At 37.5% G+C, this 27,205-nt stretch overlaps 1 protein-coding gene across 2 annotated transcripts in view; it reads right to left on the reverse strand.

Moving 5' to 3' along the window:
• LOC136850879 (zwei Ig domain protein zig-8-like) overlaps positions 1–27,205 on the reverse strand; it is a 217,497-nt gene that overhangs the window by 189,162 nt on the left and 1,130 nt on the right. The window lies entirely within an intron of this gene.

Consider the following 27,205-nt stretch of genomic DNA (forward strand, 5'->3'; position numbering starts at 1 on the left):
ACCTTGAAATTGATAGCAAAATCCTTCGTGTTTATAATATTGATTACAATACGTGCGTGTGTGAATGAAACAACAACAGTGCATCTATCGCCTGAATGCGTGACGTATACGCCACGTGCAAATGCTAAAATATTGCAGGAGGAAATAGTTTATATAATATAGACCAGAACAGTGGTTTTTAACCTGGGGGGCGTCAGCAATTTCCAGGGGGGGGCGAGCCCTAGGGAAAAATTAAAAACTCTCTAATTATATTCGTTATTCTCTTAACAAGAGTCGCTAAGAAGCAGTGTCAAGTATCTCACTAATTCATTCCCAAAAGAATAAACACTTATTTCTCTTTTTTTTTTCATTTTTCTTTAAATCTGGGAGGAAATTTTACTCGTACAAGCAAAGGGGGGGGCGTGGAGGGAAGGACCAACTCGTAGAGGGGGCGAGGTAATAAAAAAAGTTTAAGAGGTTAGGAACTACTGGACTAGAATATGGCAAGAAATCTACCTATGTTGACCTCGTACGGATGTTCATTTAATCGACTGTCTTCGCAGCTTTCGATTTCTGTCTGTCCCTCTGTTCAGCTACACAAACTTGACCAGTTATAATAACTCAAGAGGCATTCAGCGAAACGCAAAGTTTTTAGGCTTGATATCAGTAATTAGGCTTGACATCAGTAATAAGTACATACATACATATATGTATAACTGAATCAAGAAAATATGGAAAGTGATAAATATATAAATAAAAACAAAATCCACGAAGGAAAGAGAAACAATGGAGTACTGCAAGGCCTTTCGACTTCTTGTCCTTTACTTAGGTGAAGGGTTGCAGCTAGGGGGCCGAAGGCACGCTGCAAAGAACCTTAAGCAATGCCTACAGTGCGCCGCAAGAGGTGAACAGACAGCTCTACCCCCCTACGGGGTAGTTGTTCATTTGAACACTGGAAAATTAGCCTATCAATTCCAATTCAACACGCCATCAACGCTGTCAGCTAATGTGAAATTAGGAAGCTCTCATTAAAATGCCTCAACTCTATGAAAATATATGTGAAAAAAAGATTCGTTTTGAAGTACTGCTAATTATCATGTCACTCAATGGAACTGGCGTAATTTATGAAAATGTATGTACGTATCTCATAAAATGAAGGGCCAATTTCACGTGGACCTATCAGGTCAGTATTTTTTTGGTTCAAAGACGTATTTGAAAGGTCACTAATAAAAATATTTTTGTATATTGTGAGTTTGACATCCACCCCTGCAATTGAATAACATTTTTGGTTATAGAAATAAAATTCCCTGCAGGTCTCATATGCCCCAGAAATAGAATAACATTAATGTTTATAGAAATAAAATGCTCTGTAGGTCTTATATATCCCAGCTATAGAATAACGTTTATGTTTATAGAAATAAAATGCTCCGTAGGTCTTATATGCCCCAGCATTAAAGTAACATTTATGTTTATACAAATAAAATGCTCTGTAGGTCTTATATGCCCCAGCATTAGAATAACATTTATGTTTATAGAAATAAAATATTCTGTAGGTCTTATATGCCCCAGCATTAGAATAAAAATTGTGTTTATAGAAATGAAATATTCTGTGGGTCTTATATGCCCCAGGATTAGAATAACATTTATGTTTATACAGCGTTAGAATAACATTTATGTTAATAGCAATAAAATGCTCTGTAGGTCCTATATGCGTTGCCTCTGAATAGGAAGAGGTAATTTGTATTCTCAATAAATATTGTTAACAACTGCAGGATATTTCATCAGAATCGGGGCTTAGAAATAAAACCAAAAAAGTTCATACAATAGAAATCATTTCATGTTTTAAAAAACTACAGCCCCTTAACAGTGAATATTCAGATGGATCCATATATTGAGGAAATGGAAGCTACTCTAAAATAAATGTTGACAGAGCTTTAGAGGACGGACGTAGGTAATAAGAACAAGTAACATGCAACTTAGCAAGAATTAAAAAAAAAAATTCTGAAACTTACCCACAAAAAAATAAAATCCCCTGACAAAAAAAAAAAAAAACTATGAATGAACAGCGAGGCAGCAAAGTAGGATGAAACACGACGTAACGATTACAAAAAATATTTAAATAAAAAAAAAAGACGAGTTAGAAACTTCAAAGGAAAAAACGGACTTCAAGCAGTATATAAGTTGAGGTTACAGGAGAGTCACAGAGAGATCAAAAAGGCAGGGGGAAAATGAAACGAGGTTATTCTCTGTATCGACGTGGGTGGGTGGGTGGGCGGATTGGTGGGGGTAGAAGGAGGGGGGGGAAAGGGGTGGAAAGAGAGAGAGAAAGAAGCAAATAGCCCACTGCGTTTTTGTCGTTCGTCGGGTATTTACAGAGCAAAGCCGGTAGGGGAAGGGGATCTCGAGCCTCGTTCCAATAATGGCAGAGGGGAAACTTCAGAATAAAACAGTGTGCTCGTCCCTTATGCTACCATGTGTAATTTGACGGTTGAATTGTCGTGATCAGAGCGTGTGTGTGTGTGTGTGTGTGTGTGTGTGTGTGTGTGTCTGCTATAAGTTATCTGTCTCTTGAAAAAGATATATAGACGCATTTTGAAGCAGAATAATTACGGTACATTTTCATCCTCATTGCAAAGTTCTAGATATATTTTACTCACTCTTTGCTTACTTCATAATTAAATGTTATATTTAAATATGCAACTCTCCAAAGTGTGTGTGTGTCTGTTATCAATTATCTGTCCCTTGAAAAAGATATATAGACGTATATTCAAGCAGAATAAGTGTGGCATATTTTCATACTTATTGCAAAAGTTCTAGAAATACCTTATTTACTCTAGCCTTATCTCATTATTAAATATTACATATATTCTATAAATTCTATAAATCGTACCAAAAATGTTTGCACTGCAAAAGTTCTCGAGATCATTTTGACTGAAAATTGCAATGTAGTTGCAGTGCGCTTGCATACTTATTGCAAAAGTTCAAAAAATATTTTATTCACACTAGGTTTATTCAATAATTAAATCTTATATCTGTGTATAAAATGCTGTAAATTGTACTGGAAACGTCTGCAGTGAGGAAATTTTTAAGACTATCTGAAATGAAAATGATAAATATATACGGAATTGCTGCAAGGTCTTACGGATTCAGAAAGGTTCTATAGATATTTTATTTACTCTTTGCTAATTTCATATTTAAATATTATATTTCTGTCCACAGAGTGATACAAATCGTAAAAAAAATGGCTGCATTGCAAAAGTAAAAAAAAAAATTTATCACTCTGGCTGGAAATAGCAGAATAGTTATAATATATTTGCACACTTATTGCGAAGTTCTACAAATATTTTGTTTACTATAAGCTTATTTCACAATCAAATATTATTTCTATGCATAAAAATCTGCATATTATACCGGAAAATGGTTACAGTATAGTTTTTCAAGCATTTTGACTTAAAATTATAGATATATTGAGTCACTGGTGGTCGCTTAAGGTCAGAAAAGTTATGCAAATATTAGTTTCCTGAAATGAAAACTATTGTGCCGGCTTTTGGCTGTCCGTCCGCACTTTTTTCTGTCCGCACTTTTACTGTCCGCCCTCAGATCTTAAAAACTACCGAGGCTAGATGGCTGCAAATTGGTATGTTGATCATCCACCCTCCAATCATCAAACAAACCAAATTGCAGCCCACTAGCATCAGTAGTTTTTAGTCTAGGCTTATTTCACAATTAAAAATTATTTCTATGCACAAAAATCTGCATATCGTACCAAAAATGGTAACAGTATAGTTCTTCAAGATCACTTCGACTGAAAATAACAGTTATATACTGAGTCACTGGAGGGCCTTGCGCATTCAGAAAACTGCAATGGATATATGCGAAGTTACAGCAATGGCTCACAAGGATTCAGAAAACTGAGACACATAAAAGGAAAGTTATGCAAATTCCTCCGTTTGCCACCGAAGCGCCGCTGCTGCTGAATGTGCATGGAGGGAAATGAGGTAACTGTGGAAAATGAATCACAATCTGAATAATGGAATAAGTAAAGTTGAAAGTGTGGGGAACAGAGCTACGATTGTGCTCAGTTAAGAAAAGCAAGATGCATCACTGCTCTGCGCTGAGGTGCTTTGGTCCGCAGGGAAAATAAGAGAAGAATGATATTTACAATGGATTACACGGCGAGAGGTTTTTAGGAGCAAGCAGAGAGAGAGAGAGAGAGAGAGAGAGAGAGAGAGAGAGAGAGAGAGAGAGAGAGAGAGAGAGAGAGAGAGAGTCCAATATTATATTGCATTATGTATTATGTAGGTTGTTCGTTAATCGTTCCGTAGTTATTGAGATATTCCAGAATTTTTAGAAATTCCAAGTCAGAGCGTTTCTCTTTTATGTCTACCTGAGGGATTATATTATTTTAGTATATAACTATTGAACGATATATTCTTAAGGTACATATAAACTGAACGATATATTCTTCAAACATATATCTTGTAGTCATATCTGCGGAATGATAAATTCATTCCTAGTATTCCTTGCTCAAGGAAAAAATACAGAAAAATCTTCAAGAAAGAATTGAAAATCCACTTTCTTGCGAATACAAAAATAAAAAAGGATTGTGGAAGTCATATCCCTAATTTCCTGTTGTTAATCGCTACAAGATCTTTGCTTTCAAAATATTACAAAAAAAAAAAAAAACTTTCAAGAAATTTTTAAAAAATTTTTACCATTAAAAAAAAGAATTGTGGAAGTATTACCCACAATTTCCTGCTGTTAATTGTTACGAGAACTTTGTTTCTTGAATTTATTAACATCATCAAAATTGAAATACAGAAACGATGGAGAAAAGTTGAAACCCGAGAAGGACTTCTTGACCTTCATGATTTCCCAAAGGATCAGCATAACTTAATGAGAAAAAGAATCTTGGTAATTAGTTGGGCTAAAGTATAGCGGCCTTGAAAGTTTTGGTGAAAAAAAATCAAGCTAAGAAGGCGATAGTAATATATATATATATATATATATATATATATATATATATATATATATATATATATATATATATATATATATATAATTTATATCTCCTCTTGGAAGAGCGGCTTGCAGAGAATGTTAGCTTTCTGCTTAAGTCAACAGAGGTACAATGAGTTTTAAAAGACCGTACCTAACTTGGTCTGTCTGTGAAGGGAATCCAGCTGTTCAGGCTAGTGAGACAAACGTTTTAACATTTCGAATAGATACAAAAATGATGAACGCTAAAATCTGAAGCATTATCGAGAAAATGTCAAACACAATTATTTAACAACTTGTACAAAACATTCTCAGTACATAAGAATATGAACAAGACATTATTACGACAATAACCCGGACGCAAATTCCTGAGATGTATGCCAGCCAAGGTTTTTTCCCCCAAGCCTCTAGGTTAGGTTAGGTTAATTGGGAGTTACAGGGTAATTTGGGTGTGGGAAACATAATGAGATTATTTTCAAGAAAATTCTATGGTTAGTTTGTAACATATGGCGTCCCGCTTTTTTTCAGGGAAAGGTCTCGGTACTCGGTTACATCTAGGGAAAATGCAACCCGGATGAATATACTGAAAGATTTTATCTGCAAGATAACAGTAGCGCAAGTCCCTGTGATAAAAGGTGATTTCCATCACGCGTCATTTTTCATACGATCAAGGATTGGAAGGGGTACGGGAGGAAGAGGAGGAGGAGGAGGAGGAGGAGGAGGAGGAGGAGGAGGAGGAGGAGGAGGAGGAGGAGGAGGAGGAGGAGGAGGAGGAGGAGGAGGGGGACCCCACGGTCTCCCCCCCCCTCCTTCATTTCTCAAAGTGGGAGGTAAGAATTCTCTGCCTCATGAGATATCTATTACCGGATCCATCACCAGAAATTGAAATCACTTCGGGCGGGTTTCTCTCTCTCTCTCTCTCTCTCTCTCTCTCTCTCTCTCTCTCTCTCTCTCTCTCTCTCTCTCTCTCTCTCATGTCAAAGGAGCAAAGAAGTTTCTGAAGTCTTGGAACTTCAGTATGCTGAATCGATCTGTGTGGTTTTTTGATTGGAATGTAATGAAAGGAGACTTACAGTATACGTTTTGCCCTTTCTGGTTTATTCATATAGTGGCAACAAGGCTCACTAAATCTCTGGGATGTAATGTCCAGTGTTCAAAAATACTAAAAGCTTTTTCACCACCACATATTTTATAGTTTAACCAGAGATAAGCTCAAGTATTTTGTAGTCTATATATTTGGGAATATCTTTGCTGCCCTAAAATAGAAGACTGCAGTACCTGCAAAAATACAAAACTGAGAAAAATGATAGATACTGCAGTTTTCCCTTGCCTTACTACTGATTTTGCAGATACTGCAAATGGGACCCCCTAAATAAAGCATTGAAGAATCATCCTGAAACTGCAGTAACTTGTGTATTGGTGTTTCACGAGCCCAATAGGTGGCACATCTCAATTTCGAAAATTTTGCAAAAGCTGCATTTTTCCATTTTAGGGCATTATGGATGCCGTGATTAATAAAATACTGTCTCTACAGATTCGATGGGCTGCATTATAACTTGTGATACCTTTATTCTCATTAATAAAATTTTTAAGCTGTCAAATCTACAATACCCAATATAATTTAATATCAAGAACGTTTTAAACGAGTAAAAATGCGCCGAAGTTTCTTCGGCGGAATAGAGTTTTCTGTACAGCCGCTACAGTGTATAATCAAGGCCAACGAAAATAGATCTATCTTTCGGTGGTCTCGGTATAATGCTGTATGAGCCGCGGCCCATGAGACTTTAACCACGGCCCGGTGGTGACCTATCCTATATATTTGCCAGAAGCACGATTATGGCTAACTTTACCCTTACATAAAATCAAAACTACCGAGGCTCGAGGGCTGAAATTTGGTCTGTTTGATGATTGGAGGGTGGATGATCAACCTACCAATTTGCAGCCCTCTAGCCTCAGTTGTTTTTAAGATCTGAGGGCGGACAGAAAAAAGTGCGGACAGAATAACGTGCGGACGGACAGACAAAGCCGGGCACAATAGTTTCCTTTTACAGAAAACAAAAAATAAAAAAAAAAATCTTGAACTGTACAATGCCATTCGACAATTCAGCTTTAACCATCTACGCAGCAATGGAAAATCCAGAGTCAATCTCAGGTGCCTGAAAGTTATTCAGTGTCTCATAAGCAAACAATGGGATGCCATCATCTGACCTCATCCCATATGCCATTGTTTCCTCGTTGGGCGCCTTAATTGCCTTCTCTCATTCTTCCAAAGGCTCTGCCTTATCCCTCCTTCAGAAATGGAACACAGGACCTCGCTCCGAAGCTTCCCGTCGACAGAAAAAGTACTTCAGAAGTTGAAGGACCCTTAATTTACTCAAGTAAGGAAGGTGGCCCCTTGAGATGGCTGGAGGACGTAGGGTATTAGAATGGCATATAGGATTTAGGCCAAAGGCAAAACCCTGGGAACTATGAGGTCATTCAGTAAACAGGTTTGAAAGGTGTAAAAAGAGTGAAAACCTCGCAGTTGCACTGTGAATCAAGTGTTAGGAGAGGGTGGATATGAAGATGGAAGAGAGAGAATATGAAAGGAGGTACAGTAAGAGCCCCCCTACGGGAAACGCAGGGTAATGGAGGCGATTTTACAAATATTGTTTTCTCATCTCGGGTGGTTTTACTTCTGGGGAACAAATTAACAGAGAATAAATACCGAGGCCGGCAGACATTCATCTACGAATTTTTCTGATTGTTGGTAGAACTATACATTTTATCCTGAACAAATACCAAGAAAAGGTTTGTTTACACTAATGGTTTTCAAACTATAACAACCATAGATTCTTTTTACATAAAAATTCCTTCTTTTTTTTCCTAAACCCCTAAACCATTCCAGAGAAAATAAAACTGCACAAAGGCCGCTGCAAATGTCAATTTCAATTCTGAATTATGGATGAGTCCCCTGTGCAGGAAACTTCCCCAAGGCTATCTATTTCATACATCCTTACAGAGGACTCATCAGCCACGAGTCAGGCACTCCTAAACACACAGTCATTCACCTCTTCACTGCGCAAACTCTAATACTTCGTTAAAAATCCCTTAGTCTTCAATACCTTTTTTTTTTGGAGGTCCCTTTTATCCTCTCTCCTAAGTCTTAATAATAATACTCTCTTTTAAAACAATTTAGCAATCATGTTCTTTCCACGTGACCTAACCATTTCGAAATATTGGAATCAATTCTTTCTCTATGCTAGCTTTTTTTAACCTAATCCTTATCTCCATATTTCTCATCCTTTCAGTTCTTATGCCAAGAGCATTGAACAAACTGTTCACATCAGCAGAGTGAATAATTTTTCTTTATTTTGAATTTGGCACCCAAACTTCTTTTCCATACAGGAGAGTTGTGCAAACAATTACTTAATATACTCCTACCTTGAATTCACACACACACACACACACACACACACACACACACATATATATATATATATATATGTTATATATATACATATATATAATATATATTATATATTATATATATATATATATATTATATGTTATATATATATATATATAAATCATATATATATATATTTATATATATAAAAGAGAGAGAGAGAGAGAGAGAGAGAGAGAGAGAGAGAGAGAGAGAGAGAGAGAGAGAGAATATTATTTAATCGAAGCTGATTTCACTGATGTGTTTGTTTTCAAGCGGGAGTCATCAGCCCTTATTCTATTATTCAAAGAAGCGAACAGATTTGAAAGAAGTGACTTAGAAAGATTAGATCCCATTAAAAGCAATTATACCTCGCGAACAATACGAAAGATGAAACTGTGAAGTGGCAAAGAATTCGTTATTCTCTCAGAGACAAACAACATAAAGGTTCAGGTTCAAGGAACGGAACAACTGGTGCCGTCATGTAATGATTCAAATATGCGGTGGTCTTCATTACAGCCTTTATTTATAATAAAAAGAATGTTCTCAGGATACAATTCTATTTTGAATAGTAGATGGGTTGCAAGACAATTTTCAGTATCCTGTAAACAAAACTACTGTGCCGGCTTAGTGTATGTCCGACCGCACTTTTTTGGTCCGCCCTCAGATCTTAAAAACCACTGAGGCTAGAGGGCTGCGAATTGGTATTTTGACCATCCACCCCCAATCATCAAACATTCCAATCTGCAGCCCTCTAGCCTCAGTAGTTTTTATTTTATTTAAGGTTAAAAGTTAGCCATGATCGTGCGCCTGGCAACGATATAGGACAGGCCGCCACCGGGCCGTGGTTAAAGTTTCATGGGCCGCGGCTCATACAGCATTATACCGAGACCACCGGAGGATAGATCTATTTTTCTGTGGCCTTGATTTAAGTGCATTCCGTAGCTTAACACTGTGGTATCCCCCGTCCAGAGAAACTTCACAAGAACAAAAAAAAAAAAATATCACCGAGAGAGGAAACTTTGCAACTTCGCAAGCAAGTATTTGCATACATTTCCATCCGGGTCTTTTTAGCCCTGGCGCTAGTCAGCAACAAAAAGATGAGTGATGGAAGTTGGGGACTGATGGTGAATGGAAGATAATGACAATCGTGGAAGTAAAAGAAGAAAAATAAAGGAAAATGATTATTCTGGTAAATAGGTCGTTTCTTTGATTATTGTTTTAGTTTTCCTGTAAAAGAAAACTGTTGTGCCGGCTTTGTCTGTCCGTCAGCGCTTTATTCTGTCCGCTCTTTTTCTGCCCGCCCTCAGATCTTAAAAACTACTGGGGCTAGAGGGCTGCAAATTGGCATGTTGATCATCCACCCTCCAATCATCAAACATACCAAATTGCAGCCCTCTAGCCTCAGTAGTTTTTATTTTATTTAAGGTTAAAGTTAGCCATAATCGTGCTTCTGGCAACGATATAGGATAGGTAACCACCGGGCCGTCGTTAAAGTCTCACGGGCCGCGGCTCATGCAGCATTATACCGAGACCACCGAACGATAGATTTACGGTGGCCTTGATTATACGATGTACAGAAAACTTGACTGCGCCGAAGAAACTTCGCCGCATTTTTTACTTGTTTACTCTAACCTGCGCGAAGATAAATAATCTGGTGTGTGTGTGTGTATTTCTCTCTCTCTCTCTCTCTCTCTCTCTCTCTCTCTCTCTCTCTCTCTCTCTCTCTCTCTCCCCCCCGCTTCGTTATGCCTGATCGTGTACAATTTAATCACCTTCGATAATATTCATCTGATTTGATTATCGAGACTCTCATTAACATCTTTCCTGGAATATCAACCTCATTAGTCGTAATACCTCCTCGCATTTTCAGGTTGCCCGGAAATATTAGGAACGTATATTATTAATAATTCGGGTTTCCACGTCTCCGTCTTCGGAAGGAAGTCTGGAGCGAGTTGTCTTTTCAAAGGAAACGGGATCGGACAAGACAATTTCTCTGTGTGTGACTTTATATCCGCCTTTGAATGATTACAATGAATTTTACATTCAAAGGGGATTTTAATCGTTATTTTTGTGCGTCTGTTCCATTCGTCTTGGGGCGACTTTGCTCCGTCAATAGGACTGTAGGCGTTACCCAAGGTTCTTTGCAGCGTGCCTTCGGCCCCTAGCTGCGACCCCTTTCATTCCTTTTACTGTACCTCCTTTCATATTGTCTTTCTTCCATCTCGCTATCCACCCTCTCCTAACAATTATTTCATAGTGCAACAGCGAGGTTTTGCCTACTGTTACGCCTTTCAAACTTTTACTGTCAATTTCCATTTCAGCGCTGAATGACCTCATATATATATTTATATATTTATATATATATATAACATATATAATATATATATATAAATATATGTATATGTACTGTATATATATACAGTATATATACATATATTTATATATATATATATATATATATATATATATATATATATATATATATATATAGGCTACACACACACACACCCTTGAATTCATCTACGTATTAGCAAGTGCACGTGTTGTTAATTCATTTGAATAGACTGCAGTCTGGCGGCAGATGACACATGTAACTGTACAAATACTACCGCTGTGAAATCGAGGTCCCAAAAATTCGCTAAAGTGCAAAGCATTTTCACCAAAATTAACGGATTTATTCGGTGTGTCTATTTCCAGCCCGCCTGGCGCGTCAGATCGGCGGCCACCGTTCAAGTCCGAGCTTGGTGAAAATAATAAAATAATTACCTCTAACCCTTTCAACTAAACCTAATTCAAGGACACAACACAATGGGTTCGTATTTCTATATATATATATATATAGATTGTGCGTCACGGAGATCGTATTTATTTATCTATTTTGCTTGAATTCGCCGACATATTCCAACATTCGCATTAACGGCTCGATCACAAAACTACCACACAACTGCAATGTAATGGAATGGGATCTAGAGCTCACGCCAAAGGTCATTCAGCGCTGGAAAGGCAACTGAGAGTAGTTAAGTGATCAACATGCCAATTTGCAGCCCTCTAGCCTAAGTAGTTTTTAAGATCAGACGGTGGACTGGAAGAAGTGTGGACGGACAGACAAAGCCGGCACAATAGTTATCTTTTACAGAACACTAAAACATGGTAAATAAAAGGAAAACCACCACTTCGAACAACCTTATCTCAAAGATCGAGATCTCTCTGGAGGATGCTGGCAACAAAACCTGAAAGGTGTATATTCCAGTAATGGAAGAACAAGGGATCCGAAGCATGTGGAATTAATGTCCATCACCTCTGTGGATATACGAAGCGTTCATATCAATATCCAGTTTTCTGGTAACCTCCGATGATATTTCTATGATGACCTGTGAAATGGAAAGCCTTGGTGTCGAAGATAAAGTCGAGTGTTGTTAAGTATTCAGAACCATCAAAGCTGGGAGAATCATGCTGGGAGAATCATACTGAAGGATTGACTGGCTGAATACAGAATTTAGGCCAAAGGCCAGGCGCTGGTGGGACCTGTGAGGTCATTCAGCGCTGAAACGGAAATTAATGGTTTGAAAGGTGTAACAGGAGTAAAACCTCGCAGTTGCACTATGAATCAATTGTTAGGAGAGGGCGGAAAGTAAGATAAAAGAAAATATGAACGGAGGTACAGTAGAAGAAACGAAAGGGGTTGCAAGCTAGGGACCGAAGGCACGCTGCAAAGAAGCCTAAGTAACGCCTACAGTGCACCGCACGAGGTGTGCTGACGGCACCATCCCCCTACGGGATCATACCGCAGAGCACAGAAAGATATCAACTATTCTAGTTTTAATTCTGCTCCAGTTCAGTTTCATGGCCTGTTGGCTACACCACTTCCTCTATCTTTGCTAATTCTAACAGCAATTTCACTTTGCGTTTGCATGGCGTTAGTTTTGGAAGGAAAAACATACATCAAAGAGGCAGTGCTGAACAGGACGCGAATTCCTGAGATGTATGCCAGTATTGCACAAGGCCCGGTTTTTTTGCTATGCCCCTGGAGGTTAGGCTAAGTTAAGTTAGGTCAAATTGCCAAGAGAGTAATTTGGGTGTGGGAAACATAATGAGATTATTTTCAAGAAAATTCTATGTTTAGTTTTTAAGATATGGCGTTCCAGCTTTTTTCAGGGAAAGGTCCCAGTACTCGGTTACATCTGGGGAAAATGGGAACAGGACAGGATTAGGCTACCTAGAAACACCATTAACAAATTTGTATTCCTGATATCCTACAAAAATTATAAACGGGAACAAACTCAGCTTCCGACATTAAACTAACGATCTTTATAATACAATGGCCGCAGGATTAAACTAGTCAAAGGCAGAACTAAGCATCCATCCCCGTAGGGGGGTAGTGTCGTCAGTGCACCTCGTGCGGTGCACTGTAGGCATTACTTAAGGTTCTTTGCAGCGTCCCTTCCTTCGGCCTCTATCTGCAACCCCTTTCGTTCCTTTTACTGTACCTCCTTTCGCATTCTCTTTCTTCCATCTTACTTTCCCCCACCCTCACCTAACAATTGAATCACAGTGCAACTGCTTTGAGGTTTTCCTCCTGTTACACCTTTCAAACCTTTCATGTCAATTTCCATTTCAGGGATGAATGAATTCATAGTCCCAGTGCTTGGCCTTTGGCCTAAATTCTATATTCAATTCAATTCAACTAAGCATCCATTCATGCAGGTCCAGAATTGTTCCCACCGTCAAAGGCTGTTTTAAGATATGGCGTATTCGATCTAAAAGGGTACCACTAGATCCATCTGCCTCTTGTTTACATAACAGCTGTCAAGAATCACTGTAACTAGTTTCAGATTAGCCTACTTACCAGGGGACATTCAAATTTATCAGTAACTTTCGGAGACTAACCTAAATTTGTTACAGTCAACACTTGATTGATTTATAGATTTTAGACATACTACATGCCAGGCACTTGGGCAAATATGGCCATTCAGCGGGAGACACTGATACAGCGTTGAAAAATGTAAAATCCTTTCAGATAAATGCAACTTTGAAGTCAAAAAGCTAAAGCTGAATAAACAAGTAAAAATGCGCCGAAGTTTCTTCGGTGCAATCGAGTTTTCTGTACAGCCGCTACAGCTTATAATACGGGCCACTGAAAATAGATCAACCTTTCCGTACTCTCGGTATAATGGTGTATGAACCGCGCCCCATGAAACTTTAACCACGACCCTTGGTGGCATGTCCTATATCGTTGCCAAAAGCACTATTATGGCTAACTTTACCCTTAAACTAAAAACTACTGAGGCTAGAGGGCTGCAATTTGGTATGTTTGATGATAGGAGGGTGGATGATCAACATATCAATTTGCAGCCCTCTAGCCTCAGCAGTTTTTAAGATCTGAAGGCGGACAGAAAACGTACGGACGGACAGACAAAGCCGGCACATTAGTTTTCTTTTACAGAAAACTAAAAATGCTAAATAAAAACTTATGCATCCAACTTTCCATGTTCTGAACTTTCATTTATCACCTTTTCCATTTCATACATTTTCTGCATTCCTTCATACACTGTCTACAATCCTTCCTACATTATTTGGATTCCTTCATACATTATTTGGATTCCTTCATACATTATCTCCATTCCTTCATACATTATCTCCATTCCTTCATACATTATCTCCATTCCTTCATACATTATCTGCATTCCTTCATATATTATCTGCAATCCTTCATACATTATCTGCATTCCTTCATACATTATCACCATTCCTTCATACATTATCTCCATTCCTTCATACATTATCTGCATTCCTTCATATATTATCTGCATTCCTTCCTACAATATCTGCATTCGAACTGAAACATCATCTGCCTTGCTCCTCGCTAATTAAATTAGTCCCTTGGGTCTTTGCTAAATTATCAGTACAGTACCGTGTCGATTAATCACATTTCATGACGGGGTGAAAGAGAGAGAGAGAGAGAGAGAGAGAGAGAGAGAGAGAGAGAGAGAGAGAGAGAGAGAGAGAGAGAGAACCTAGGATAGACAGACGTCGTACTGACGTCTCCTGACTTCAATTTCCTCGGAATTGCAGTCAGGGGACGAATGATGATAATCCATCAGTAGATTCGCTCGTGAACTGTAACTGTTTTCTAATGAGTGATATTGTGAGGTTGCTGCGAAGGTACTTCCTCGCTTAGGAGGGGAATGGATGATACATAGTTATGGAAATACGGCAAATTAATATATACTCGTATAACGAATAGTATAAAAGTGATAAACACTTAGGTCGCAACAAACTGGGAAAAAACACTAGTTAATGAGATGATTCTTCCGCTACTATTGAATTGAAATGAATATAGAATTTAGACCAAGGGCCAAGCATTGGGACCTATGAGGTCATTCAGAGCTGAAACGGAAATTGACAGTACAAAGGTTTGAAAGGTGTAACAGGAGGAAAACCTCAAAGCGGTTGCACCATGAATCAATTGTTAGGAGAGAATGGAAAGTAAGATGGAAGAAAGAGAATATGAAAGGAGGTACAGTAAAAGGAACGAAAGGGGTTGCAGCAAAGAACCTTAAGTAATGCCTACAGTGCACCTCATGCACTAACCCCCCTACGGAAACCATTTCAAATTGATACACGAAAATACATTAAACTCTGAAGAAAAGCGACGGCAGCTCTCAGCCAACACATGAGAACGACACAATATTACCCAACTCTCTTAATTTCAAGAGTTACGTCGGACGTACAGCTCAAGTTTTACACTGGTTGCTCCAATTAATTTTACCTGTGCGCCTTTGGAAACGATTTGGCAACGCAACATGCAATCGGCATAAAAAAAAAAAAACGCGGACTGGAGAGAGAGAGAGAGAGAGAGAGAGAGAGAGAGAGAGAGAGAGAGAGAGAGAGGAGAAAGAGAGAGACAGACATTAATGGAAAGATTGAGAGAGAGAGAGAGATTAATGGAAAGATTGAGAGAGATTAAGAAGGAGAGAGAGGAGAGAGAGAGAGAGAGAGAGAGAGAGAGATTAGAGGTAGAGAGATTAAGGGAAGGAGAGAGAGAGAGAGGAGGAAGAGAGAGAGAGGGAGAGAGAGAGAGAGAGAGAGAGACAGAGAGAGAGAGAGAGAGAGAGACATTAAGAGAGAGAGAGAGAGAGAGAGAGAGAGAGAGAGAGGAGAGATTAGGGAAGGAGAGAGAGGCAGAGGAGAGAGAGAGAGAGATTAAGGGGAGAGAGAGAGAGAGAGGAGAGAAAGAGATTAAGGGGAGAGAGAGAGAGAGAGAGAGAGAGAGAGAGAGAGAGAGAGAGATTAAGGGGAGAAAGAGAGAAGAGAGAGAGAGAGACTGAATCCGGAGTCAAACTTTTCCCATTTGCCGAACCCAATTAAACTTCTTCACGCCAGGTGACTAGCTGTCTTCGGAGGAATCGACGCCGGGGAGTCGAGGATGAGGCCTCTGGGGCGACGGGAATCTGATTTATAGAAAATAAATGGGGTTACGGGCGAGGAAGGGACGAACTAGGGTCACGGAATAACAAGTAAAAAACGCGCCAAAGTTTCTTCGGCGCAATCGAGTTTCCTGTGCAGCGTATGATCAAGGCCACCGAAAATAGATCTATCTTTAGATGGACTCGGTATAATGCTGTATGAGCCGCGGCTCATGAAACTTTAACCACGGCACAGTGGTGGCCTGTCCTATATCGTTGCCAGATGCACGATTATGGCTAACTTTAACCTTAAATAAAATCAAAATAACTAAGGCTAGCAGGCTGCAATTTTGTATGTTTGATGACTGGAGGGTGGACGGTCAACATACCAATTTGCAGCCCTCTAGCCTCAGTGGTTTTTAAGACCTGAGGGAGGACAGAAAAAGTGCGGACGGACAAGCAAAGCCGGCACAATAGTTTTCTTTTACAGAAAACTAAACAAAGCATCAATACGTGTTGATCAAAATTCGGGGAAAATTTTAACCCAAATTTCAAGATTGATATATAAACAGAATCTGGAGAGAAATAAAATGGAATGAAGACAGAAATTTAAGTGAAGCTTGATAACGATTCCACAAGGACTTGAACTGAACTGAATATAGAATTTAGGCCACAGGCCAGGCACTGGGACCTACGAGGTCATTCAGCGCTGAATCGGAAATTGCCAGTACAAGGTTTGAAAGGTGTAACAGGAGGAAAACCTCGCAGTTGCACCATGAATCAATTGTAGGAGAAGAAAGAGAATATGAAAGGAGGTACAATAAAAGAACGAAAGGGGTTGCAGCTACGGACCTAAGGAAGGCACGCCGCAAAGAACCTTAAGTAATGCCTACAGTGCACCGCACGAGGTGCACTGACGGCACTAACCCCTTACGGGGGATTCCCCAAGGACAATCCCATTATAATCAGAATGAATGGATAATGTAAAAAGATGCTGAGACTCATTTTAAAACCCGTGGGAAAAATCTTTCAGCTTTCTCCATCCTTTAAAATCAAGGATCGAAAAATCCTGTCTTCATTATCCGGAGTAATTGGAAAGATGACCTGTCCTCCGATATGCGCTCATAATTTTTTTTTTAATCCTCCCACGGTGAGAAAAAAAAAGTGGGGGGTTGCTCTTACACCATATTGTCTCTTTCAAAATTATTATTATTATCTATTATTATTATTATTATTATTATTATTATTATTATTATTATTATTATTCAGAAGATGAACCCTTTCATAAACAAATCACAGGGGTATTAATAATTATGAGTAGCATCTTTTTTGTCAAAAAACTTTTGAAAAATACTCATAGAGAAATCTTGAAATGAAGAAAAACCCATAGTTATGTATGGGTACGAATACATCTAATGATAAATCTAAACAGATTTGCTCCTCCACTTATTAATTTTGATGCGTTCCTCTATAAAAGAAAACTATTGTGCCGGCTTTGTCTGTCCGTCCGCATTTTTCCTGTCCGCCCTCAGATCTTAAAAAGTGCTGAGGCGAGAGGACTGCAAACTAACGTGTTGATCTTCAACCCCCAATCATCAAACATACGAAATTGCAACCCTCTAGCCTCAGTAGTTTTGATTTATTTATGGTTAAAGTTAGCCATAATCGTGCTTCTGACAACGATACAATATAGGCCACCACCGGGCCGTGATTCAAGTTCCATGGGTCGCGGCCCATACAGCATTATACCGAGACCACCGAAAGATAGAGCTGTTTTCGGTGGCCTTGATTATACTCTGCACAGAAAACTCCATTGCACTGAAGAAACTTCGGCAATTTTTTTTTTTTTTTTTTGTATACTCAGAAAACCAGTTGAGTGAAAACCAGACTTCCCTTGATGCAAGAACAAATATTAACACGAATGAAAACAGTCTGCTTTTGAAGTATTTTACAGACAAGTCCATTTACTAAATTAGCAATTTTTCCTTAGTAATTGTGGATGCGTATGAGCAATCATCATTACGAGTTTCATTTAATGCAACAATAAGTGTTTTAGTTTTCTGTAAAATAAAACTAAAGTAATAAATAATAAGTAAAAAATAAAGTAAAAATAAAAATAAAAATAATAATAAAAATATTACTATTACTATTATTATTATTATTCGCAAGAAGTTATTCAAACCCTTCCAGTAATTCACGAAAATATAAAAGAATTAAGTCAACATGTATCATTATAATTACAGAACTTCAAAGCAGCTTGCTCAGATAATCACCAAAAAAAGAGTCTCCTGCAATATATTCCGACTTCCTTCCTGTCCCCCTTGAGAATATATACTTGCAATAAATTATGAGATTATGTATCAATGTTATCTGAGGGACAAAGTCCCTGATTAAAAGTGATCTCGCCACGAATGAGCCGCCGTCGAGATCAATATTAGCTGTGAACATTTCATGATCCTTTCTTGGAAAGTAAATCATTCTTGATCATGTGGATCTTCTTTTGAAGCTTCTGTGTTTACCTTCCACTTGAACGGAAGTGAAAAAAGAATTTAGGCCAAAGGCCAAGCACTGGTTGGACCTCTGAGGTCAATCAGCGCTGAAACGGAAATTGACAGTGAAAGGTTTGAAAGGTGTACCAGGATGGAAAACCTATCAGTTGCACTGTGAATCTATTGTTAGGAGAGGGTGGAGAGTAAGATGGAATAAAGAGAATAAGAAAGGAGGTACAGTAAAAGGAACGAAAGGGGTTGCAGATAGAGGCCGAAGGCACGCTGCAAAAAACCTTAAGTAATGCCTACAGTCCACCGCATGAGGTGCACTGACGGCACTAACACCCTATGGGCCCCACATGATTTGGATGACTGGATAAGACAGGCTTAAATTTATTTTTAACGTTATCTACTGCCCAATACCTTTGATTGTATATTTAATATGTAAATGTCTGTTTGCTCAAAATTGCTTTCCCTACCTAAATCTCGTTTCGTTCACTAAGCTTGTTTTTGTGAATATGAAAAACTAGTTAATTCATATATACATCAGCACCATTTCAAGCGAGTCTTAATCCCAAACCGAAATAAATTGTTAAAAATATACCTTGGAGCAAACCTCACTCATTGCAGCAGATGCTTTAAGGCCCTTGCCAACAGAGAACCACCAAGTTTTTATTTATGATTTCTGGTCGTGGAAACAGAGAGAGAGAGAGAGAGAGAGAGAGAGAGAGAGAGAGAGAGAGAGAGAGAGAGAGACCCAATCTTTCTCAGAAAACGATAAAAGACCTCCAGAATAAATAGCAAACGCAATTTCAGGATACGCCAGATTACCTGAAGATCTCAGAGTCATTACTACTAATGAGGAAAATATTCTGAGAGTTTTTTTTTTTTTTTCAGGAAATTAGGACTTCGAATACACAAACATAATTAAATCTGATTTCTTCCTTCCGCCGGGTCTCTTAATACGTAACGTCAATGTTAAATGTAAGTGGAGTTTCTTGGATGTACACAGTTCACATGCGCACAAGGAAATAAAAATAGACTCAGGCATACAGGCACACTAATATGTGATATATGTATATTTATATATAAACATACAAACTATATATATACGTATATGCATACATATGTATACCTGAATACATACAAATAAATCATATACACATATTCAACGATCTACTAGTTATCCAAAGATGGATGTCTCTCAAAGATGTAAACTGACCCCTTAGAATCTTAGATCGTGCGCACGAAGTCGATCTCGTTAACATTGCTGGTCGAAAGAAGCTATAAACCACCGATCAAGCAGGAATATTCCATTTAAACAAGGTTTAAACAGAGATCAGCAACCCGTAAAAACACATGCCAAAGACTTCATCATCTCCCTTTTCCAAACCTAGTCTGTCAACGAAAAATCTGTCCATTCCAAAACACAACCCTTACAGACTGCGTCCACACGACCGAACTTTGCTTCTTATTGAGAAAAGATCGGTAAAGGTGTTTACTCAGGTGTCCAAACGATGACAGTCGAGCAGTGCGAGCCTGGTGCTGACGGCAGCAAGAGTGACTGATGTACGAGAAAATGGACAGTTATACACATCGCTTCTCACATCCCAAAGGCATGGGTGTTGATGATTTAACTCTAATCAAGTTCAAAGTTAACTCACGAGACCAGAAACCCTGGACATTTAAATGTAGGGATTAACAGAAATGATGGTCCATTGACATTGATGAACGTAACTTCGTACGTCAGACAAACGACTTCTCTAAACCCATCCCCAAATCTTAACTAGCCACGAGCAAAGCCTCTTTACTGCGATAATCATACGAAATTTCCTATACAGAACTTTGCCCGCTGTTCCTTCGCTCCTAACGTCACATCGAACAAAGTGTGTGGACGCAGCCTCATATTGCTTGCTTCGTCAAGGTTTGAGGCACTTAAAGCAGGATCAGAAATACAATCAATAATGGGAAAAAAATTAGTTTTATAATTTGATAACCTTACAATGACGTTGCCTCTAACTGGTCATTGAGACATGTTACGTTTATATTGTACATACGCATAGTTCTTAAGTTAATTCTAACTTAAAAATACATTGTGCATGCAACCAAAGTGTACTGCAAAACTAATATATCCTGCGAATATTCACAACCCACGTTTCTCGTATAAAATTTTTGATAAATAATCCGTCTTCCTACTGGGGATATTTCATAACTTCTGCTCGAAATTGCTTTAAAAAGATACATTCCATAACTGGCTAGTAACCTTCAGTTTTTTATCCTCCTTCCGAGGAGACAATCCCTCGAAAAAGCAGGTCTGACGAAAGCCAGGTTACTACGTAACGTATGTTTTACTCTATAAAGCTTCATGGAGACAGGACATACTGATGACATTCCCTGAAGTTATTTAAGATAAACTTTCCCAAGGTTCACTCAGGCTACGTTGGAATATCCAAACAGAATGGGGTACACTTCACTCAACGGTTTATGTGCCTAATTATTTATATCTGTCAATATTAATTATCGACAACCATTAGCGAGGTGCGGGATGTTCAGTTATTCCATATTCTTTATCGTCCAACAGAATCTAATAACCTACCAGGTACCTAATCCGTTATATAAGTCAACACAAGCAATGTACGCACTCAGTACATAAAATGTTTTATTAATATTTGCTGACAACAGGATAGAGACTGCTGTATGATGAAACAACTCGTTTCCCCAACAGAAAATGCCTGGAACCAGAAAAAACAGCCAAGGGCCTAGGCCTAGTTACACTTCCGTAATGGTGATTTTTTACTTCAGGGCAAATTTTCTTCTATCAAAAGTGGTATCTGCTTCTAAAAGCAATAAAAATCACAAGATCTCTCAATGCATAACAATTCCACAGCTCTATTCTTCCACCAGTAAACCTTGTAAACATTCATCTTTGAACAGCCGTCAACGGTTTCAGTACTCACCCAGCTAGACAGTTGGGATTTCAATTTTATCGGCTATAACAACCCTACATTTCCTGGCAATGTTACCTCACAGGTTTTGTGTTTGGGAATATTTTGCTGCACTTGGAATCGAATATGCATTTTTTATAGTCATTTAGCAGAAGCTTGGAACCGAATGTACATCTCAATGTCACTTCCTAGTTCCTAATAATTTCAAAACCACACTTTTGAGGCCATGTAGTTCGAAATCATGCCTAAATAATCCAGTACTATAAAGTAGTGGTGTTTAATGTGAAGAATTATCCCCCCTGAAAAGGGTTCTCTGACTAAATTAAACTTATCCATGTCAGCAATCTTGTGTAATAAGAGTTTTTTTTAGCTCTTACTGCAATTCTTTATATAGAAATAGGACAGTTAATCAAAACCCAAGGCTTTAATAGCGAGTTTATGCGAGCTATAAATTTCAATGTAACAAAATCATGCCAAACCTAAATTATCTCGTCAATTGAATCTTAATGTAATACAAATGCAAACATGCCAAACCTAACAAAGTCTTCTCGTCAAAGATCACCCAAGGCTAAAATAACCAGACACTAAAATAGTGAATGACAAATCTAAGAAAATTCAAAGCCATTTATATTCCATTACAGAAGACTCCACACATTCTGAACAAACACTTAACACAATTTCCACTGAAACCATATTCTACAGAATATCTAGAGAGGGTTAATGGCAGCTAGACGCGTCTGTTGAATGTTCTTTGAGCTGACGGGTCGTGTAGAAGGTCAACTGCATCAATTATACGCCAGGAATCCAATGCTCTCTTTGATGTTTGTAGTATCGAGTTACTTAGGTCTCGTCATATTCCGTTCTGTTGCGATATGTTCGAATTAAGACCAAAACTGGGGGAAGGTCTGGAAGTTATAAAGCTGCACTGTAAACGATGACAAAACTGTTCGACATAACCAACTCTTAAACCGTTTGCTAATTTTGTTTTAGATAAGGAGAAAACGAAAGGAAACAGGCACCTCTCAAAACATAAAATACACACAAGACACTTCGAGAAATTTCGAATCCATAAGATCGTATGTTAACCTATTCCCAATGGTAAATACTGGAACAAGGTTTCCCAATGGTAAATACTGGAACAAGGTTTCCCAATGGTAAATACTGGAACAAGGTTTCCCAATGGTAAATACTGGAACAAGGTTTCCCAATGGTAAATACTGGAACAAGGTTTCCCAATGGTAAATACTGGAACAAGGTTTCCCAATGGTAAACAAGGTTTCCCAATGGTAAATACTGGAACAAGGTTTCCCAATGGTAAATACTGGAACAAGGTTTCCCAATGTAAATACTGGAACAAGGTTTGCCCAATGGTAAATACAATGGTAATTTCTGGAACAAGGTTTGCCAATGGTAAATACTGGAACAAGGTTTCCCAATGGTAAATACTGGAACAAGGTTTCCCAATGGTAAATACTGGAACAAGGTTTCCCAATGGTAAATACTGGAACAAGGTTTCCCAATGGTAAATACTGGAACAAGGTTTCCCAATGGTAAATACTGGAACAACAAATGGTTTTTCCAATGGTAATTACTGGAACAAGGTTTCCCAATGGTAAATACTGGAACAAGGTTTCCCAATGGTAAATACTGGAACAAGGTTTCCCAATGGTAAATACTGGAACAAGGTTTCCCAATGGTAAATACTGGAACAAGGTTTCCCAATGTAAATACTGGAACAAGGTTTCCCAATGGTAAATACTGGAACAAGGTTTCCCAATGGTAAATACTGGAACAAGGTTTCCCAATGGTAGGAACAAGGTTTCTCAATGGTAAATACTGGAACAAGGTTTCCCAATGGTAAATACTGGAACAAGGTTTCCCAATGGTAAATACTGGAACAAGGTTTCCCAATGGTAATTACTGGAACAAGGTTTCCCAATGGTAAATACTGGAACAAGTTAAGTTCCATCAAAAATGATATCAAAAGTTTAAAACTGTTCCCAAATACGCTTTCCCAGAAAGTATTTCCCAATGGTACAAAAAAGTTAAGTGTGATATCAAAAGTTTAAAACTGTTCCCATACGACAACAAAAACAAATACAGCTACATTAACATTGTTACCTATGAAGTTACAACTGGCTCTTAATGGGGTATATAAACCTATAAACTAATGGTTCAAGAAAGCTTTAAGAAATAATGAGGGGCTAATAAATTTAGCCACAGTATCAAACTTAGTCAAGATAGATGCCTGCAACAGTGCAGCGTTACAGAACCTGCATTATTTGGTTATATAACTTTCATAAATTCTTTGCATAATAAAGAATTTTAACTAAAAGGCAATGCTGAAGAATCGTAAGTCCAAAATCAATAACTAAGAACGTAAGGAGTTTGATGAAGCTGGCATTTTTTAACCTTTAAAATGCTTTATATCCAAGATACTTTGTGTGAAAATTAAGCCTAAAAAAATGAGTGATATTAAAGAAACTCATTACTAATGAAGCCAATTAATATGGTAGACAAGGTATGTAATGAATATAGGACAACCACTTAAGAAAAGCGGTTTTAAAAATTATGAATGCAGTAAAAACAAGATATCAATAATTGGTTGCATGGAGATTTTGCAAAGTTAATTATGAAAATAATTCTAACAACTTACTAAAAAAAATTAATTCCCCTATTCAAGGGCTAATGGCTCCCTAAGAAAAATGTCACCGAATTTAACAAAATACTAATTGTTCAAAAACTGGACCTATAAAAAAGCTGCAAAGCCACTTGTTAAAAGTGGCATGTTAAAAGTCCTGGGTCCCCAGTATAGAAAACAACAGGTCCAAAGAAGAACAAGTATAGAAAGGCAATAATAAAATCTAGATAAAATATGAATTTACCGCACATCATGGCCCAGTCAGGGAAGACATGAATGCAATGGAAGAGATGACGTTAAAAGTCTTACATAGCATGAACAATGAACCAACTGAAAAACTGTACAGGGGATTAAAAGGTTGGTGAGTGGGTGGTGGTGGTGGTGGGGGAGTTTCCCTGCTAAACCTAATCGAATGCCACTTTTGTCTTTAGATTTAAGTGGATCTGTGAAAGGCAACCTTCGAACTCGCAGAAAAACAAACTTGGCTATTATTCCAGCATGGAATTAAAAACAATTGACTAAGAAAAAAACCACTAGGCTATGTTATTCCAGCATGAAATGAGAAACAATGATATGGAAAAATAAGAAATGCCTCTAGGTTATAATATTCCAGCATGAAATGGAAAACTACAAAAAACAAAACACTAGGCTATATTAATAACGCACGAACTGGATAACTGGAAAACTAAAAAAAAAAGAACACTATGCTATATTCCAGCAAGAAGTGGAAAACAATAAGGAAAAACAAACCACTAGGCTTTATTATTCCACCAAGAAATGAAAAACAAGAAAAACAAAACACTATGCTATATTCCAGCACGAAATGGAAAGAAAAACAACCCACTAGGCTATATTATTACAGCAGGAAATGATTAGCTAAAGAAAAACCACTAGGCTATATTATTCCATCATGAAATGGAAAACAAAGACTAAGAAAAACAAACCACTAGGCTTTATTATGGCATGAAATGGAAAACTAATAAAAACTGAACACTAGGCTATATTATTCCAGCATGAAATGGAAAGCAATAACCTATGAAGACTGAAAACACCAAATGACTTCCCAGTTAAAACAAAAATATAAACATTTAAAAAGCAAATAACCTCCCAATTTAAACAAAAACATTTAAAAAGTTCCTGTAATAAAATGAAGAGAATGGTTTTGTTTTAAGCGGCTCTATACATGGTAGACATAAGTCTACCATGTATAGTCCTTGGGCCACCCAACAAAATGTGGCCCCAATTTGATTTAAGACAAACCAAAAATTACCTAACCTAAAATCATAGCAAGCATAACTGAAAAGCAATCATGCCTAGGCTAGCTACATTCAAAGCCTAAAATTACTTAAAATCATAGCAAGCATAACTGAAAAGCAATCAAATCATAGCAAGCATAACTAAAAAGCAATAAAGTTTAAGCTAACTATATTGAAAGCCTCAAATTACTTCAACCTGAAATCATGGCAAGCATAACTGAAGAGCAATCTAAAATCATAGCAAGCATAACTGAAAACTAGCAATCTAAAATCATAGCAAGCATAACTGAAAAGCAATCTAAAATCATAGCAAGCATAACTGAAAAGCAATCATGTCTAAGCTATCTATATTGAAAATCTAGAATTACCTAACCTAAAATCACAGCAAGCATAACTGAAAGCATGATCATGTCCAAACTAGCTACAGTGAAAGCTAAAATTACTTAACCTACAATACCAAGCATAACTGAAAAGCAATCATGTCTAAGCTAACTATTTTGAAAGCTAGCAACCTGAAACCATATTGAAAAGCAAACCTAAAATTACTAAACCTAAAATCATGATCATAACTAAAAGCAATCATGTCTAAGCTAGCTATACTGAAAGCATAAAATTTCTGAACCTAAAAACATCACAAGCATAACTTTAAAGCAATAATGTTCTAAGCTATTTTGAAATCCTAAGATTACTTAACCTAAAATCATAGCAAACATAACTGAAAAGCAATTGTATCTAAGCTAGTCTATTGAAAGCCTAAAATTACTTATCCTGAAACCACTGCAAGCATAACTGGAAAGCAAGCATAACTGGAAAGCAAGCATAACTGAAAAGCAAGCATAACTGGAAAGCAAGCATAACTGGAAAGCAAGCATGTCTAAGCTAGCTATATTTTAAGGCTAAAATTACTAAACCTAAAATCATAGCAAGCATATATAACTGAAAAGCAATCTTTTCTAATCTAGCTATAATGAAAGCCTAAAATTACTTAACCTAAAATCATACCAAGCATAACAAAAGCAATTGTGATCCTAAAAACAAAAAACATAAATGGAAAGCAATCATGTCTAAGCTAGCTATACCGAAATCCTAAAATTACAACCTAACATAGCAAGCACAACTGAAAAGCAATCATGTCTAAGCTAGCTATAATGAAGGCCTGAAATGACCTAACCTAAAATCATAGCAAGCATAACTGAAAAGCAACTGTATCTAAGGTAACTATGCTGAAGACTTGAAGTTGTAGTTTTTAACACTATTTAGAACCAGCTTAATTTCGCCTAAAATACCTCAATTGAAAGTAAATTTCAAATCAGAAATAACGTTCAAAACTTGTTTAATAAAAGAAACCATGATTTAGGTATTCAAAAAACAGGTTTCCTTTAAATTTCAAATTAAATCAAAATCTACAAAAATAAATTAGGTTAAAAATAACCTGATGAAAATCATGTTCAGAACTTACGCTAAAATCACCTAATTAGGTTAACTGAAAACTACAAATTAAAATTTCAAAACTTAGGCTAATATCACCTAATTAAATTAGTCAATATTCAAGGCTATGGGTAAATACTTCTAACCAAAGATTTACCAATTAAGTTTCATTCAACCTAAGGATAAAAATCAACTTAAAATTACTTTTAGACTTTAGTTTAACCTTGGAGTGTAAAGATATTTTTAAAAATCAAATACATTAACTGAAAACTATAGTAGCTTCGACTTGAATTAGTCGAAACATTTAAGTCAAGACAAAAATCAAACATCTGCGTAAGCTGTACACTGAATACCATATTAAAAAAAAAAATTGTCATATTCAGTGCTCCCCCCTTCTGAACTCTCCTACCCTAAAAATAGTCATTAGGTGCAAAACTACCTTAAGTCAGCACAAAAATCAATAGACATTTACGTAAGCTGTACATTTTAAAAAACCATATGCCCTATTCAGGGCTCCCCCTGTTGAACTTCTTCCTACCCTGAAAATAGTCATTAATTGCAAAACTGCCTTATAAATTCATCACAAAAATCTATGGACATTTTACGTAAGCTGAGCATTGAATACGATTTTTT

Source organism: Macrobrachium rosenbergii, chromosome 22, assembly GCF_040412425.1.
Source record: "Macrobrachium rosenbergii isolate ZJJX-2024 chromosome 22, ASM4041242v1, whole genome shotgun sequence".
NCBI classification, from domain to species: Eukaryota; Metazoa; Arthropoda; class Malacostraca; order Decapoda; family Palaemonidae; genus Macrobrachium; species Macrobrachium rosenbergii.